The sequence below is a fragment of the Pan troglodytes genome, chromosome 14, assembly GCF_028858775.2.
Source record: "Pan troglodytes isolate AG18354 chromosome 14, NHGRI_mPanTro3-v2.0_pri, whole genome shotgun sequence".
NCBI lineage: Eukaryota > Metazoa > Chordata > Mammalia > Primates > Hominidae > Pan > Pan troglodytes.
The window spans coordinates 2,863,784-2,879,413 of NC_072412.2; the positions used below are offsets into that span (position 1 = coordinate 2,863,784).

The 15,630-nt window shown below is 45.2% G+C and overlaps 1 long non-coding RNA gene and 1 pseudogene across 1 annotated transcript; one reads left to right on the forward strand and one right to left on the reverse strand.

Moving 5' to 3' along the window:
* The first annotated feature begins 8,744 nt into the window (after positions 1 to 8,744).
* Positions 8,745 to 12,754, forward strand: LOC134808098 (uncharacterized). The gene is made up of 2 exons (XR_010150316.1): positions 8,745 to 9,106; positions 11,510 to 12,754. It is a non-coding gene; the product is annotated as an uncharacterized LOC134808098 (long non-coding RNA).
* A 643-nt stretch (positions 12,755 to 13,397) lies between these two features.
* LOC134808097 (carboxy-terminal domain RNA polymerase II polypeptide A small phosphatase 2-like) lies at positions 13,398 to 14,643 on the reverse strand (annotated as a pseudogene).
* Positions 14,644 to 15,630: the final 987 nt, after the last annotated feature.

Consider the following 15,630-nt stretch of genomic DNA (forward strand, 5'->3'; position numbering starts at 1 on the left):
GGCCCTGTCGAATGTGTGTCATCTGAGCATATTCTCCCAGGGGTCCAAGAAGGGCTATCGTGTCTCCAGAACCAGAACTGGAAGGTAAACTGTCAGGGGGGACAAGGAAGAGGGTCCTCAGTTGGGTGGAGGGTCTCACAGCAAGACGCCTGGCTTAATCAAGCTTGGCCATTCCTGAAGCACGTTCAGTGACTAAAAGTGCCTACCATGAGCAGCTGGAACCCACTCCCTGAGAGCTGCAAGATGCATGGGGACCTCATGTACCTGTTTGTAATTACAGCCAAGGACCAGCAGGCGGCATTACCGCATCCACATGGGGCTTTTGCTGGAACCAGTAAGTCTCTGCCAGCCCCTCCCAGGCTCCTGGGATGCCACTTGTTCTGGGTCTGTGGACAGATAACCAGGACACTTGCTCAGTGTCCGTCCACTCCTTGTGGCCTGAAGCCTATCGCTCAACCCTAGCCCCACCAGACCTGCTTCCTAAGCCATTCGTCATGCCAGAAAGAAAGGCAATGCCTTTGTCCCACAGCCCCTGCCTTGTGTCATGTCATGTGGGGGTATGGAATGAATTGGTCAGCCAAAGCTCCAGTCCTTCTGCCTGAGAAATCTTTCCCCTCTTTCTGAGTTACCCTCTAGGGAGCTGTCAGTGGGAGAGAGAGCAGCTGTGAAAGAGAGTCCCACCTGCTTCTGTTTGACTTCAGGGCAGCCTCTCAGGGCAAGAACCCAGAGCAGGTGGAGGCCTCACAGAAGCCTGTGACAGGGCTCTGGGCTTGATGGGCTGAGCATCTCCCTATCTGCTGCCTGCAATGGGGCCCAGAACCATCCATTCAAGAGGGTCACCACCATATTGCAGGTGTGCAGCTGGACGGTTCCCAAGGCAGAGGCTGCCATGGACTGCAAGCGCACAGAGGATGTACACCTTGAGGGTGGACTATGAGGAGAACATTTTTGAAGAGGTGCATGCAGCCTGGCCCTGCCTTCACTGGGAACCCCCTTCCTTCTGGGTACTAGACAGAATTCTGTACTTTCCTGGAGGCTCCATTCTGGTCTGTTGATTTGGAAGTTTCAGGCTGTCTGTGAGGAAGTAACAAAAGAGATGTCTCAAAGCAGGTTGTGGGGCACGGGCTGACCCCTTGTCTCCCTCCCTAGTCCCTCTGCAGACACGGGGCTGGAAGAAGGACCTGTGGATAATTAGGGAACTGCTCTTCGAGAACCGGCCTGAGCAGCTGCTTCAAGGAAGAGCCACATTAACGGTGCCTATAGCCCCTGATGAGGGAATGGCAGCCTCAGGCCCGCCTGCCATCTGTGAGCAGGTTTTCTTGCTAACAGGATGAAAGCAAAGAAAGCTGGAATGAGCCCAGCCCTCTCAGGCAGCTTGAAGGCTGTTGGGGTTCTTTCCAGGCCTTCTAGCCTTCTGCTTCTTGGCAGGCCACCCAAGACCCTTTTCCGGCCTCTGAGACATTCATGCTCTGGGAGGAGAGGGTCCTACTTTTCACCAGGCTATGGGGCCAGGCCTATCCAGCTCCCCGCTTCCACTAACAACCATGGGGCTCTCACCTGAGCACACACTGCCCAAACATGGCCCTTCTAAGGCAGAAGATCATGTGTCTTGCAGTTTCAGTTTGCTAGGGCTTAAAAGTTATCAATGCTGTTATTAAGATAGGGAAATGAACGGGGAAAAGATGCTTTAAAAAATTTCCCATAATCATACCACGGAGATCATCAGCACAGATGACAGCACAGGCAGGGCTGCTGGGGAGGCTGAGGGAGAGTGTCCAGCCTGTTCTGCCACCTGATTCATGCCAGGGGTGCCTCGTGACACAGTCCCTTAGAGAAGCATGCAGACATCTCAGGAAGGACCTGGAAGGTGCAGATCAGGGCCACCCAGCACCACTGATGGTGGAGTGGGCCTACCTCCCATCAAGCTGTGTCTCCACAGCTGACCCTTGAAGCCAGGAGGTGATTTACAACATGTGCAAGGCAGTGAGCTCCATCAGCTGTGTGGCCTTCAACATTCACTTCAACTCGGACATCTCACCAGAAAGCAGTGGGGACTGGCCAATGCAGAAGCCTGCAAAGTGGAACAGAGCGTCATGGGGTGGGGGATGTGGAGACTGCCTGCTGATCTGAGCACTGCTCCCTGAGGGTGTGATCTGCAGGATTCCTGAAGGAGGGCTGTGAGCTCATCTGCGAGGCCCTGAGCCTGTGGAACATGGCTGAGGCCAAGCACATGCGGATTTGTGTCTACTTGCACCTCCTTGTTCATCTCAGTACACTACAGTGACTGTGCCGAGGTGGGCCTTTAGCATCCCCTGGGCTGTGTCAGCAAAGGACTCTGGGTCTGGCCTGGCATTGAGGGATGGCAAATAAGGGGCCTGGGTTTGCATTGTCACCCCCTATGGTAGCATAAAATGAGAGAGTCCAGACCTGCAGCACTGGAACCCTAACAAAGGGGTTAGGAGGCTGCTCACTTTCCCTCAGGGACCCATGTGGAGGAGCTGAGGGAGGTTAAGGAGACCCTAGGGACTCACTTGTTCTGTCTGGGCTTCCCCCTGCTCCATCATTTGATGACCATTTTTTGGGAAGAGCTCCGGAACCTCCTGTGCTCTAGTGAGATGGGGCCTCCCCTCACAGGGTATTCTGAGACTGTGAGTGAGAAGCTAACACAGTGCCTTGCAATACTCATGGGAGCTGTCATCCTCTGTGACCATCACGTGGCCTTGTAGTGTTCAGACTGCCTGGCCTGCCTGGGGTTTGGTGAGGCTGTTTTGTGGTCAGCTGCTTTAGAATCTCACTTTCTCTGCAATCAAACAGTGACTGTCTTCGTGTCTGTTTATGGGTTTAAAAAATCCTAATATTTCATTTATAGTAGTTTCAGCTTGCATGTGTTTATTTGTATAAATTTTATTAGAATAAAGAGAGCTTAAGACAATAGCCTTTTAAGGTCTTAATGAGGCATAGACTTTCATGTCACAACAGCTAATGTTGACCTCTTTTTCTACCTTTGTGTAATGTATACACATAAAGTACAGCCAGAGGTGACTAGAGCTGAGCTGCTTGGGCTTGCTTGCTGGCCTGCAGTCAGGTGGATTCTGGCTGTGAGGCGGTGCCCACCCTGGATCTACATCCCCCACCCCCTCTCCTTAGTCCCTGAGTAACCAACAAGGCCGTGCTAATGAGAGGGCGAGTGATGGGCATCGGGTACCCCAATACTATCCGGGAAGATTTGAATGCCATCTGGGCTGGAGCTGTTGGGATTAGGGGCTGTGGCTGCCTTGGCTTGTCATGGTGCCACCCACAGATGTGCCTGCCCTGTGCTGCTTCTCCAGCAACTGGCTGCTCACGGCCCTGAGCCTGTCACACCATTCTTGCTACCTCATGCTGCTTGTGTTTGAAAAACCCATCCAGAGATGGCATTGCTGGATGTGAGTGCTGAAAAGGGGGCAGCACCTTTGTCCTGGGGGATTAGGAGCTGACCAGATTCCTCCTGACTCCCTTCCAGAACAAGTGGGGCAGGTGCTGTAACTAATGATGCCCCCCAGAAGATGTGTTTGCACTGGCTGAGCAAATACACGATGCAGAGACCTAAATGAAGACACGTGAATGGGGTGTGTGGACATCAGTTAGCAACTGGGAAATAGGTGCCTCTCAGGCCTCTCGTGCTCCAGCAAGTGTGGAATATGCCTGTGCCCATGAGTGTAGACATCTGGAGTGTATACATTTGGCTGCTGTTTTTGCTGCCACTATCCCCAGGTCCAACCTGGCTTAAAGTCCAGGTTTTAAGTAAAAAATAGGAGGTTTTTTGCCACACAGCTACTTGAGAGGCTGAGGTGAAAGCATCACTGCAGCCTAAGAGTTTGAGGCTGCAGTGACCCATGATTCAGCCACTGCACTGACACAGTGAGACCTGCATGTGCCCTTCTACAGAGGATAGCTCTGGGGCATTTGGGGATCCCTACAGTCTGGGACATCTCCCTGTCCCCTGCTGCCTGTGCTTCTTCCCTTGCCTGCTGTCAGAGCCTAACATGGAGGAGGAGGTTGCTGCCCTGTGAGCCTGAGGGAGCTGTGTCTGACTGGGGCTTCTGTCTGGGGTTTTGTGAAGAGCTACTTATGAGTATGGTCTGTCCAGATACCTTGTTTCAAAGGAAGTGAGCATGAGCTAGCAAGGGTAGCCACCCCACAGCTGATAAACAACTTTGTCTTGTTTTTAAATCATCAATCTTCATTTCACATTGGAATAAAGTAATTGAAACCTGCTACCCCAGCCTCGCCCATGTGTTCTGTAACCCAGACTCATTTCGTTGTGTGAGCTGTTGTCAGAAATGTTATAAAAAAATTATGCATAAATAAGATCAAATGTAAAATTATGCTTATAATGTCACTTGAGTGGGTGGTAAGAGGGTAGAGTCACAGGAAATCTGTTGGGGTTTACACCCCTGCTACTTACCAAGCTCATGAGAGTGTGGCAGAGGTGATCATCACCTGATATTTGTGGCAGAAGAGAAAAGTCTAGCGTGAAGGCCAGGTAGGGGAGAGGTGTCAGGCTGTGGGGCCAGGCCCTGCGCATGCTGGGCCTGTTATGTCACTGAACATCTAACTACCCGGGAACCAGCTCTTTTCACATCATCTGAGGTAAGAGGATGGAGAAGCACTCTCCAGAAGTCACACTGGGCTGGGAGAATGGAGGAGAGCCTACAACTCACCATCCTAAGGTAGGTTTTAGATTGAGCTGGACTGTCTTCGAGAGCTAATGAGATGGGAGGAAGACAGTCCCCCAGGTGCACCTGACAGCCAGAGCCTATGAAGTTAGGGGGGTTGTGTGGGGTGGCCTGTCCCTATGAGAGGAGGAGCTTAAAGCTACTAAAGCTGGTGGCTGCTGCTCTGCCATCCCTCTACAGAGCAGGCAGGTCCTCAGCTGCATGTATAGCTGAATGTCTTTTGGAGTGTTAGAGAGTCCTCTATGTCTTAGATATTTTGAAAAGAAAAACAAATCTCAATTTTAATGTTGATTAGTTTCTCTGAGCCGGTTGGGAAAAAAGATGTCCTTCACCTCAAAGGTTTAAGTGACACCGAAGGGTAGCCACCAGTGTCTCGGCCACTGAAGCCTCACCCATGCTCCTACTACCAGTTTGATTTGCAGCCCCATAGTTGTGTTGTACTAAATATTCTTTCCTCTGGCCTTGTCCAGTGAACACGGTTCACATGGCTAACACCACTTCTTGAGATGCGAGCACCATGCAAAGCTGAGAACGGATTGGGTTTTGTGACCATTGTGCCTCCTCCTCACCTGAGAGGCCCATTTTTCCTGGTTGATTCATTAAGTGTATTAAGGCTGTCAGTCATCTTTGGACAACTCATATGACAAGTGGCTGTTGATTCATAAAGAAAATGAAGCCTTTAGATGTGAAACCCTCGTTTTCTCTTGTCCTTCTCTTAGGTGAAAGATTTTATTTTTTCCAAAGGCTACATACTGGTATCCCAGCAGGTGTAGTGTGAGAACTGGCATATGTTAGGCTATGGTGTCAGTGTGGATGGGCAATTCTTCATGATGGAAAACCAAGTCTCACTGAGTTGCTGGAGCCACACTGACTTTTCTCCACATCCCCCACCATGGGCTTTCACTTTTCTCCTGTGCTTGAATTTTTTTCACATACAAATTCTTTATACACACACACAGACAGACACACACATATCTCACTCTGTCAATGCAGTGGCTGAATCATGGGTCACTGCATCTTCAAATTCTTAGGCTCCAGTGATGCTTTCAAATCAGCCTCTCAAGTAGCTCGGACTACAGGCATGCAAAGCTACACCCAGACAATTTTTTAATTTTTTTCTTGAGACTGAGCCTACTTATGTTGCCCAGACTCGTCTTGAACTCCTGGGATCAAGCGATAATCCCACCTTGGCCACCTAAAGTGTTTAGATTACAGGTGTGAGCTAGCACTCTCAGCAAAAATATATTTTAAAGAACCGTTACAACCAAATTATGAGTTATCATTATGCCACTGCCCTCCAGCCTGGGCACCAGAGCAAGACCTTGTATCCAAAAACTAAGCAAAACTAAACAAGAACAAAAAAAAACCTTATAAAGAAATTAAACTTTGAAGGTTGTGTCATCTGTGTCCTTCCCTGCCCTCCAAGCTATCAATGTTAAATATAATGGTTATTGAGAAAATGGTTAGATATTATTAAGAAATTTCTATATATCCTCCAGCTGAGAATAGGTATTCTGATGTGGCCCAAATATTTTCTCACCGCTACCTTCAGAGTCTAAACTAGGAAGTCAGGACACCTGCAGAGGACAGTTGACCATTTTCAAATAGAAAGAGAAATACCCCGTTCATGAGAGTAATCCAGTGATTTTCAAAAAGACAAGACACACTGACATCCAGCGCAGTCAGGGCACAATTACCTTGGAAAAATCACCTCACACAGAATGGTTGAGGAGACTTTCTAAGGTGAGCAAATTTGGGCAACATAATCCTTTCTTATTTATTTCCAGCCCCCGCTGCCCCCCTGATTCCTAATGGCCACACCACAGTGTGGTCAGCAGTGGGATGCAGTGTTGTGAGAGAGGGGCTCAGGGATGGGATGAAGGTATTTACCGCGTTACAAAAATGCAGGTTAAAAAGTTGCTAAAAAGATGTCTAAATATTCTAATTCCTACTGTTACATAGCTGCTAAGATGCATTATACAACAGACCCAGGTAAGGGAAAGAGCATGTGCATTTCAAGTCTCAGCTCACTTCTTAATTAGCTGTGATACTCTGGGCATGTGACCCCAAATATACGAGCCTGTTTGCCTGTCAACCCAAAACAATCCTAAGCAAAAACAACAAAGCTTGAGGCATCCTGCTACCAGACTTCAAACTATACTACAAGGCTACAGTAACCAAAACAGCACAGTACTGATACCAAAACAGATATATAGACCAATGGAACAGAACAGAGGCCTCAGAAATGACATCACACATCTACAACCATCTGATCTCCGACAAACCTGACAAAAACAAGCAATGGGAAAGATTTCCTACTTACCAAATGGTGCTGAAAGAACTGGCTAGCCACATTCAGGAAACAGAAATTGTACCCCTTCCTTACACCTTATACAAACATTATCTTAAGATGGATTAAAGTCTTAAATGTAAAACACCAAACCATAAAAACCCTAGAAGAAAACCTAGGCAATACCATTCAGGACATAGGCATGAGCAAAGACTTCATGAATAAAATACCAAAAGCAATCACAACAAAAGCTAAAATTGACAAATGAGATCTAACTAAACTAACGAGCTTCTGCACAGCAAAAAAAGCTATCACCAGAGTGACCAGGCAACCCACAGAGTGAAAGAATATTTTTGCACTCTATCCATGTGTCAGAGGTCTAATATCCAGAATCCACAAGGAACTTAAACAAATTCACACACACACACAAAAAAACCATCAAAAAGTGGGCACAGAATATAAACAGACTCTTTTCAAAAGAAGATATTTGGCTGGGCATGGTTGATCAAGTCTGTAATCCCAGCACTTTCAGCCGTGGAGGCAGGTGGATCATGAGATCAGGTGTTCAAGACCAGCCTGGGCCACATGGTGACACGGCATTTCTACTAAAAACACAAAAAATTAGTAGGATGTGTTGGCGGGCGGCCTGTAATCCCAGCTTCTGGGGAGGCTAAGGCAGGAGAATCACTTGAACCTGGGTGGCAGATGTTGCAGTGAGCCGAGATCCTTCCACTGCACTCCAGCCTGGGTGACAGAGCAAGGCTCCACCTTAAAAATAATAATAATAAATAAAATAAGTAGAAAAAGAAGAAGAAGAAGAAGAAGAAGATGGAGAAGGAGGAGGAGGAGGAGCAGAAGAAGAAGCAGAAGAAGAAGAAGATGGAGAAGGAGGAGGAGGAGGAGAAGAAGAAGAAGCAGAAGAAGAAGAAGAAGAAGAAGAAGAAGGGGACCTTTATGTGGTCAACAAACACAAAAAAAGAGAAAAGCTCATCATCACTGGAGACTAGAGAAATGCAAATCAAAACCACAATGGGATGCCATCTCACACCATGTTGAACGGCAGTTATTAAAAAGTTAGGAAACAACAGATGCTGGTGAGGCTGTGGAGGAATAGAAACACTTTTACACTGCTGGAGGGAGTGTAAATTAGTTCAACCATTATGGAAGACAGTGTGGTGATTCCTCAAGGATCTAGAACCAGAAATACCATTTGATCCAGCAATCTCATTACTGGGTATATACCCAAAGGAATATAAATCATTCTAGCATAAAGACACATGCAGTCATATGTCTATTGCAGCACTGTTTGCAATAGCAAAGACTTGGAACCAACCCTAATGCCCATCATTGATAGATTGGAAAGAGAAAATGTGGCACATATACACCATGAAATAATAAGCAGCCATAAAAAGAATGAGTTCATGTCCTTTGCAGGGACGTGAATGAAGCTGGGAACCATTAACCTCAGCAAACTAACACGGGAACAGGAAAGCAAACACCATATGTTCTCACTCATATGTGGGAGTTGAAAAATAAGAGCACATGGACACCGGCAGCCAAAGATCACACACTGGGGCCTGTTAAGGGGTTGAGGTCAAGGGGAGGGAGAAAATTGGGACAAATACCTAATGCATGTGGGGCTTAAAACCTAGATGGCAGGTTGATAGGTGCAGCAAACCACCATGGCACATGTAAAACTATGTAACAAACCTGCACTTTCTGCACATGTATTCCAGAACTTAAAGAAAAACAAACTAACAAAAATGCACTAAGGCTGAGGGGGAGTGGGGGTAAGGGCAGGAGTCACGCTCGGGTGGGTGCGTCCTGGAGTTTTATCCAATCATTGACACTGATGTGGGAACCGCCCAATCAGGCGCGCGGTGGCAGAGGAGAGGAAAGGAGGGCGTGGCTTCCTGCATTTGGCGGGGTCTTTGTCTCTCGCTGGCGCTGGCACAGGAACTTGGGATCTGTCTCCTCTTTCGCCTCCTGCACCTTGGGAGCCCCGGGCTACTCTCTCACAGCCCTTGTTGCCCTGTGATCTGAAGGTCCTTGGGGACGCATAGTTAAGGTGCCAGGACATCCTGGAAGCTGGGAAATGGTGAGTATACGGGGTTCGCCATCCCGAGAGGGGAGAACAGGCTGTGAAACCGGCAGGACCGGCCTCCCCACGGTTAGCTCCGAGTCTCCCGCAGCTTGGCCCTCAGTCCCCTGTGGCTGCAAGATGGCCGCTGGGCCAGCAGCGAGGCCCCCACGTCCCGCCCGGCCCATCCGGTCCTGTCCCTGGGCAGCGCCCTGCTCTGCGCCCACAGCCATGAGTATTTCCCAGATTGTTCAGGAGGCCAGATGGGTCATCAGGGAAAAACCGCGACTGGGTGTTTGCGTGGGAGGAGCTGCGGCCCGTGGGGTCCCCAGTCTCTCTTGTTAAAATTAACGGGAGTCTATGTTAAAAGTTTCATCAGTTTATCTGAACAAAGAGTGATTGGTGAAATGGAAAGCACCCAGCCATGATTTCTGGTCCACCAGAGGGGCATAAAGGAAAGGCTTTTATAAGATGCATGAGAAAGCAACCCAAATTCAAGAATTGGTTCCAGTTATATGGTAGCCTTATTTGAACTATCCAGATGGAAATGTCCTGGTTACATATTCAGAGGTTAATTGCATGTTTGTCATGGGTTAAACCTGCATTTTGCTTCAGGCTAAGATAGGGTTTTATAGGAAATGTATTTGAGTTAGGTTTTAGATTTTTTTTTTTTTTTTTACCTATGAACACAGGGCACTAGAGCCACTTTAGACTAATTTTCTGATCTTTAATTATTTTAACACTCCAGAGGAGGACTGGTTTTCTCCTGTGTTTTTTTAATGTATGGCAAGTGGAACCTCTAATCGACCACCCTGTTTTTCATCCTAACTCAGGCTTGCAGTAAAATTATCGGTTCCCACTTTCTTTGCTGCATTCTCAAATGCAACGCATGAGACCAGCTTTCCCTTGCCAATTTACAATGCTGTTAACTATATGTCCTTTATTATACATTTCATTAAAGTTTTCTATTATTGGGTTTCTTTCTACTTCTCCCTACAGTTCTGGCAATATTTGCTTTTTATATTTAGAAGCCTCCCTTTTGGGTGCATAAATATATAAAGCTATATTCTCTTGAGAAATTAACCTCTATTATTATTGTATGGTAAACTCATTTCATGCTTGTGAGAGACATTGCTAGAAAGTCTATTTTGTCTAATTTAAGCATTACCATTGCACTCCTTTGGTTATTATTGGCATGGAATATCATTTTCTATCCTTTCACTTTTAGCCTATGGTCTTAATTCATAATTGAGTCTCCTATAAGCAGCATATTACGAGGTTTAAAAGATTAATTTATCCACTCTGTCTGCTTTAGTCTCTTTTGGCTGCTATAACAGAATATCACACACTGGTAATTAATAAAGAACAGAATTTTATTTGACTCATGATTCTGGAGGCTGGGAAGGTAAAACAACATGATACTGGTATATGTTGAAGGTCTAGTTGCTGGATAATAACATAGACAAAGATGTGAGGGAGAGAGAGCTTTTTTTTTTTTTAATATATAACAGATCCATTCTTGTTATAATTAGCCCATTCCCATAATAAGAACATTAATCCATTCATGAGGGCAGAGTTCTTATAGCTTAATTAATTTTTAAAGGTCCCATCTCTTAATTCTAACATGTTGGCTATGAAATTTTATCCTAAATTTTGGAGATGACATTCAGTCTACAGCAGTATCTGTTTAGTAGATAATTTAATGTTTTTATTTGTAAGGTAGTGATAGGTAAGCAGTTACTATTGTAAATTTGTAGTTTTCTGTCCATTTTAAGTTTGCTTCTTTTTTTTCTGGTTCTGTCTTTCCTGTGGTATTGTTCATTTTTGTTGAGACAAAGTTATGCTTTCTTGCTCAGACTGAAGTGCAGTGGCATATCACAGCTCACTGTAGCCTCAACCTCCTGGGCTCAAATAATCCTCCCACCTTAGCCACCCAAGTAGCTTGGACTACAGACACGTACCACAACACCCAAGGAGATTTGATTCTTCCACCTTGGCCTCCCAAAGTGTTGGAATTATAAGCAGGAGACACCATATCCAATGTGTAATTTTTGTTGTTTGTGTATGCTTTAATTACTTTCTCTTTTTCTTTACTACTTTTTTTTTTTTTTTTTCCTATTGGTTATCATGAGACTTATGTAAAACATCTTGTATTTTAATAGTCTAGTTTAAGATGATAACAATTTATAGTATTCTGAATTTCAGTATGTATTTACCATTTTTAGTGACATTTATACTTTAGTATTTTTCATATTGTTAGTTAGCATTTCATCATATCAATGTGAAGATTTCTTCCAGCCCATGGCTGGAGAAGGAAAGAAGGTGTGTTTTGCCTGATTCAGGGACTATAGAGAGAACCAAGTTCTGCAGGCCTGTCACCTAAGTATCAGGTGAGTATGAATTCTCTTGTGTTTTTGGCAGATTGTTGCAGTGTCAGGACCAAGGTCAAATGAGTTATAGCCAAGTCTACAGTAAGATGTGGCAGTATTCTGTTTTGAAGCCGGGACCACGATTGGCAAGCTTGCCACTTGGTAAAGTGCTCACCCTCTGAAGATGTCTTCCTTGGTCTTTGCCTCCAGCTGGGTGTCACAAACTCTGAACTGGATTCCAAGGCTTTCATGAATGCACTTATGTTTGCTGTGGCAGCTGCATTATGTCGTGGGGGATGTGGATGCAGAACCTCACATTCTGTCGTCTTGCTTATGTTACTCTCCTTTATGTTTCACTTTCTCAAATGAATGTCAAGCAGGTGATTTTCAGATTCAAAAGTTCTAAAATAAATTGCTCAAATTTACACATTATGTAAGCTGTTAATAAAATTTCTTGTAGGTGCTACATATTTATTAAAATTTTTGGTTGTAATTTTAAGCTCACTGTAGGCAGAAAGGAATCATTAAGATTTCTATTCTTTTTTAGTCTGTATCTAAATGACCGTATATTTTAATTCCAAGTATTTACTTTATACTTCAGTAATGCTCATTGTATTTTGCAAAATTTATATTGTTCTTTTATTTGAAAATATAAGGCTTTTTTTAAGCTCCTGAAAGCTATATTATAGTCATATAGTTTTATTATAGTATTTGATAAGAAGAGCAGCAACATATTGAGAACAGAATAAAATTCTGCTGTCTTTTTAATGATTATTTATTAAATTCTTCTCATTAGAGCCTATTATTAATGATTGTAATGTATTTTCTGTATAATTTTACTGCTATTTATTAAATGCCAATGACTTCCAATGTCTGCTTTTCATGACTGCACACAGTTTAAAGCTGTAGATATCTAAAGGGTTATTTTTCAGCCCGGCACGGTGGCTCATGCCTGTAATCCCAGCACTTTGGGAGGCCAAGGTGGGTGGATCACGAGGTCAGGAGATCAAGACCATCCTGGCTAACACGGTGAAACCCCGTCTCTACTAAATATAGAAAAAATTAGCCGGGCATAGTGGCGGGTGCCTGTATTCCCAGCTACTCGAGAGGCTGAGGCAGGAGAATGGCGTGTACCCAGTGGGCGGAGCTTGCAGTGAGCCGAGATGGCACCACTGCACTCCAGCCTGGGCGACAGGGTGAGACTCTGTCACAAAAAAAAAAAAAGGGCTTATTTTTCATTGTATATTTATGTTGTATTCAGGATTTTATGCATTAAAATCTCTCTTTTTATTTTCAATTCTGTGTTGTTGTGTTTCTTTTCTGGGGGTTATGTTTTCTCAGATCAGTTAATTGTATTTTTGCTTTTAAAGCTTGATATCATGAGTTGAATGATAATTTTTTAACTCGGTACACTTTATGACAATGTGATATTTAATTTATATGTGAATTAGCCATGTTTGTTGCTTATAGATATATCTATGTGTTTTTCACCTATGTAAGTATGTCATTTTTTTCATCTTTTTTCCTTGTTTTTTTTTTTTTAAGTTTCAGATACGCTTTCTTTTTCTTTTTTTTGTTTTTTTTTTTTAAAGAGAATTTTAAAACAGAGTCAAATGAACAAAAATCAGTTATTTGTCCTCTTGCAGGGCGGGGAGACCTTCCTTCCCCACGGGTTTGAGACTATGGCTAAGTGGTGAGCCTTGGGGAGATGCAGAAAGGATCCATCCCAGGCACTTGGCTAGAGGTAAGTAAAAATAGCCTTTGGGCCAGAAGACCTGATAGTTTGGGTACTCGTCTGAACATAAGTCCCCATCTTCCCAGAAATGTCGTCTTTTGTCTGCAACAACTGGCTGGAGAAATATTTCAGAAAGATGTGTGCCTGGAACACCCAAAGGCGTACCTTTCCTTTCTCCTTGGCATAGGCCTTGCAGCACTGAAGAAAGACCAGGTTTGCAACGGAGCCTTCAATACTCTTCATCCCTATGGATCTCAGGGGCTCATAGGGTGACAGGAGAGGAGACAAGCTAGCTTGGGAAGAGTCTTTGTCCTTCAGCTTCTCCCCAACTGAAACACTATATACTTGGGGCCACAGTTCATAGCAAAACACACATGCTCTCTTTCTTTGTCTCACACTCACATCTCGGGAACCCAACAACTTGATGGCAGGTAGCTCTGGGTATCCTTGGTCTGGCATTCACCCACTGGGCATCTAAGCTGTCCTAAAGCTCTTTTCAATCACTTCTCACTCTTTCCAGGCCCATGTGGGTAGGTGTTCCAGGCTTCACTCTTTCAGGCTGATCATAAAGGCACAGTGTTGGAAAATCCCCTACTGTGATGGCCATTGCTGGGAAGCAGGGAAGGCTAAGGGCCCACTGCTGCCCAAGGCTAGTGCAGACATCCTCTGCTCCACTCATCTCCTTAAAGATTGATATCAGGTGCAGCAGCTGCTGTCTGGAATGTTATCAAACCAGGACTGCACAGGCACTGCATTCTCTTTGTGGAAGATGTAAGAAGCAGGCGAGTTGTCCAGGATGAGTTTTCCTCAGGTCCCTCCCCAGATGGCTGACGTCCTTGACATAGCAGCCCTGGTGAAACAAACATGACTCATGGGACAGGCAGCCCCAGAACATCCCATACCCGTCCAGCTCACCCGTCACAGGATCTGCCTACTTGTTCAGGCTGGGAAGAAGAGAGCAATGAAGAAAACACATTTAAACATTTCCTCCATTCATGTCAGGAACTCATCCATATAAGGCCTCATGAGCACATGGATCTGGTGCATGGTCCCCTCAAGCTCTACAGGCACTAGGCAGTCAGCATTGCTGATTGGCTTAAAGGAGCTATGCACAAGGGTTTCATCCAGGTCAGTGACCATACAGATCCTTCCTTGATTTTTCTCTGTCACCTCTGGGAGCAGGCAGGTTCCTGGGATCTGATAAAACTGATACTGGAGACGCTGGAGCTGATCCGACATAGCAATGGTGTTGACTCCCTCCTTATGTGTGGATTGCTCAGCGAGGGAACTTGACTGTCCAACATGCTGGGTGCAAGAACAGCAGAAAGGGGACTTTTAAGATGTGACAAACATGAGGCCTCTTCGGAGAGGACTTTGGAAACCAGGCCTTGCTTGGTAAGGACCAGGGCATCTTCCCTCCATGCCTGGGTGATGATGGAGCCTTGTTCCATCTAACAATCCTGAGGGCTGGGCTGGCTGTGTGGGAAGACTGGCAAGCACGCTGGCTGGACTGGGCTGGGGGGCATGGGCTGGGGCCTGATTCATTTCCCGAGATTCTGACCTCCACAGCTGTTCACATACCCCTTCTCCTTTCCATACTGGCCGGGAAGGGAGGTGGCTTGTAGGGAGGGTTGATGGCCTTGGCAGCGGCTCCCCAGTGTGCCCCCAGCCCCGATTCCCCCAGCGAGAGCTTAAAGATCCTCAGTTTGGGTTTAACATAGAGAATCCACCAGAAACACATTTTTTTTTCAAGTTTTATTTTAAGTTCAGGGGTCCATATGTGATAAAGTTTATTTTTCAACTTTTATTTTAAGTTTAGGGGTCCATGTGCAGAGTATGCCGGTCTCTTACATACATAAATGCGTACCACTGTGGTTTACTGCACAGATCATCTCATCACCCAGGTACTAAGCCCAGTATCCGCAGCTATTCTTCCTGCTGCTCTCCTTCCCCTCCCCCATGCCATGAAACAGGTGTCCAGTGTGTGTTGTTCTTCCTGATTTGTCCATGTGTTCTCATTGATCTGCTTCTGCTAATAAGTTAGAATAATAATAGGTGGTGTTTGGTTTTCTGTTCCTGCATTAATTTGCTGGGAGTAATAGCTTCAAATTCCAAACATGTCCCTGCAAGGGACATCATCTCATTACATTTTATGGCTTCATAGTGTTCCATGGTGTATGTGTACCACATTTCCTTTATCCAGTGTATCATTGATGGGCATGTAGATTGATTACATGATGTTGCTATTGTAAATAGTGCTGCAATGAACATATGTATACATGTATTTTTAAAATAGAATTATTTATATTCCTTTGGGTGTATACCTAGTAATGGTATTGCTGGGTCAAATGGTATTTCTGCTTCTAGGTCTTTGAGGAATCTCCACACTCTCTTCCTCAATGCTTGAAATAATTTACACTCCCACCAACAGTGTAAAT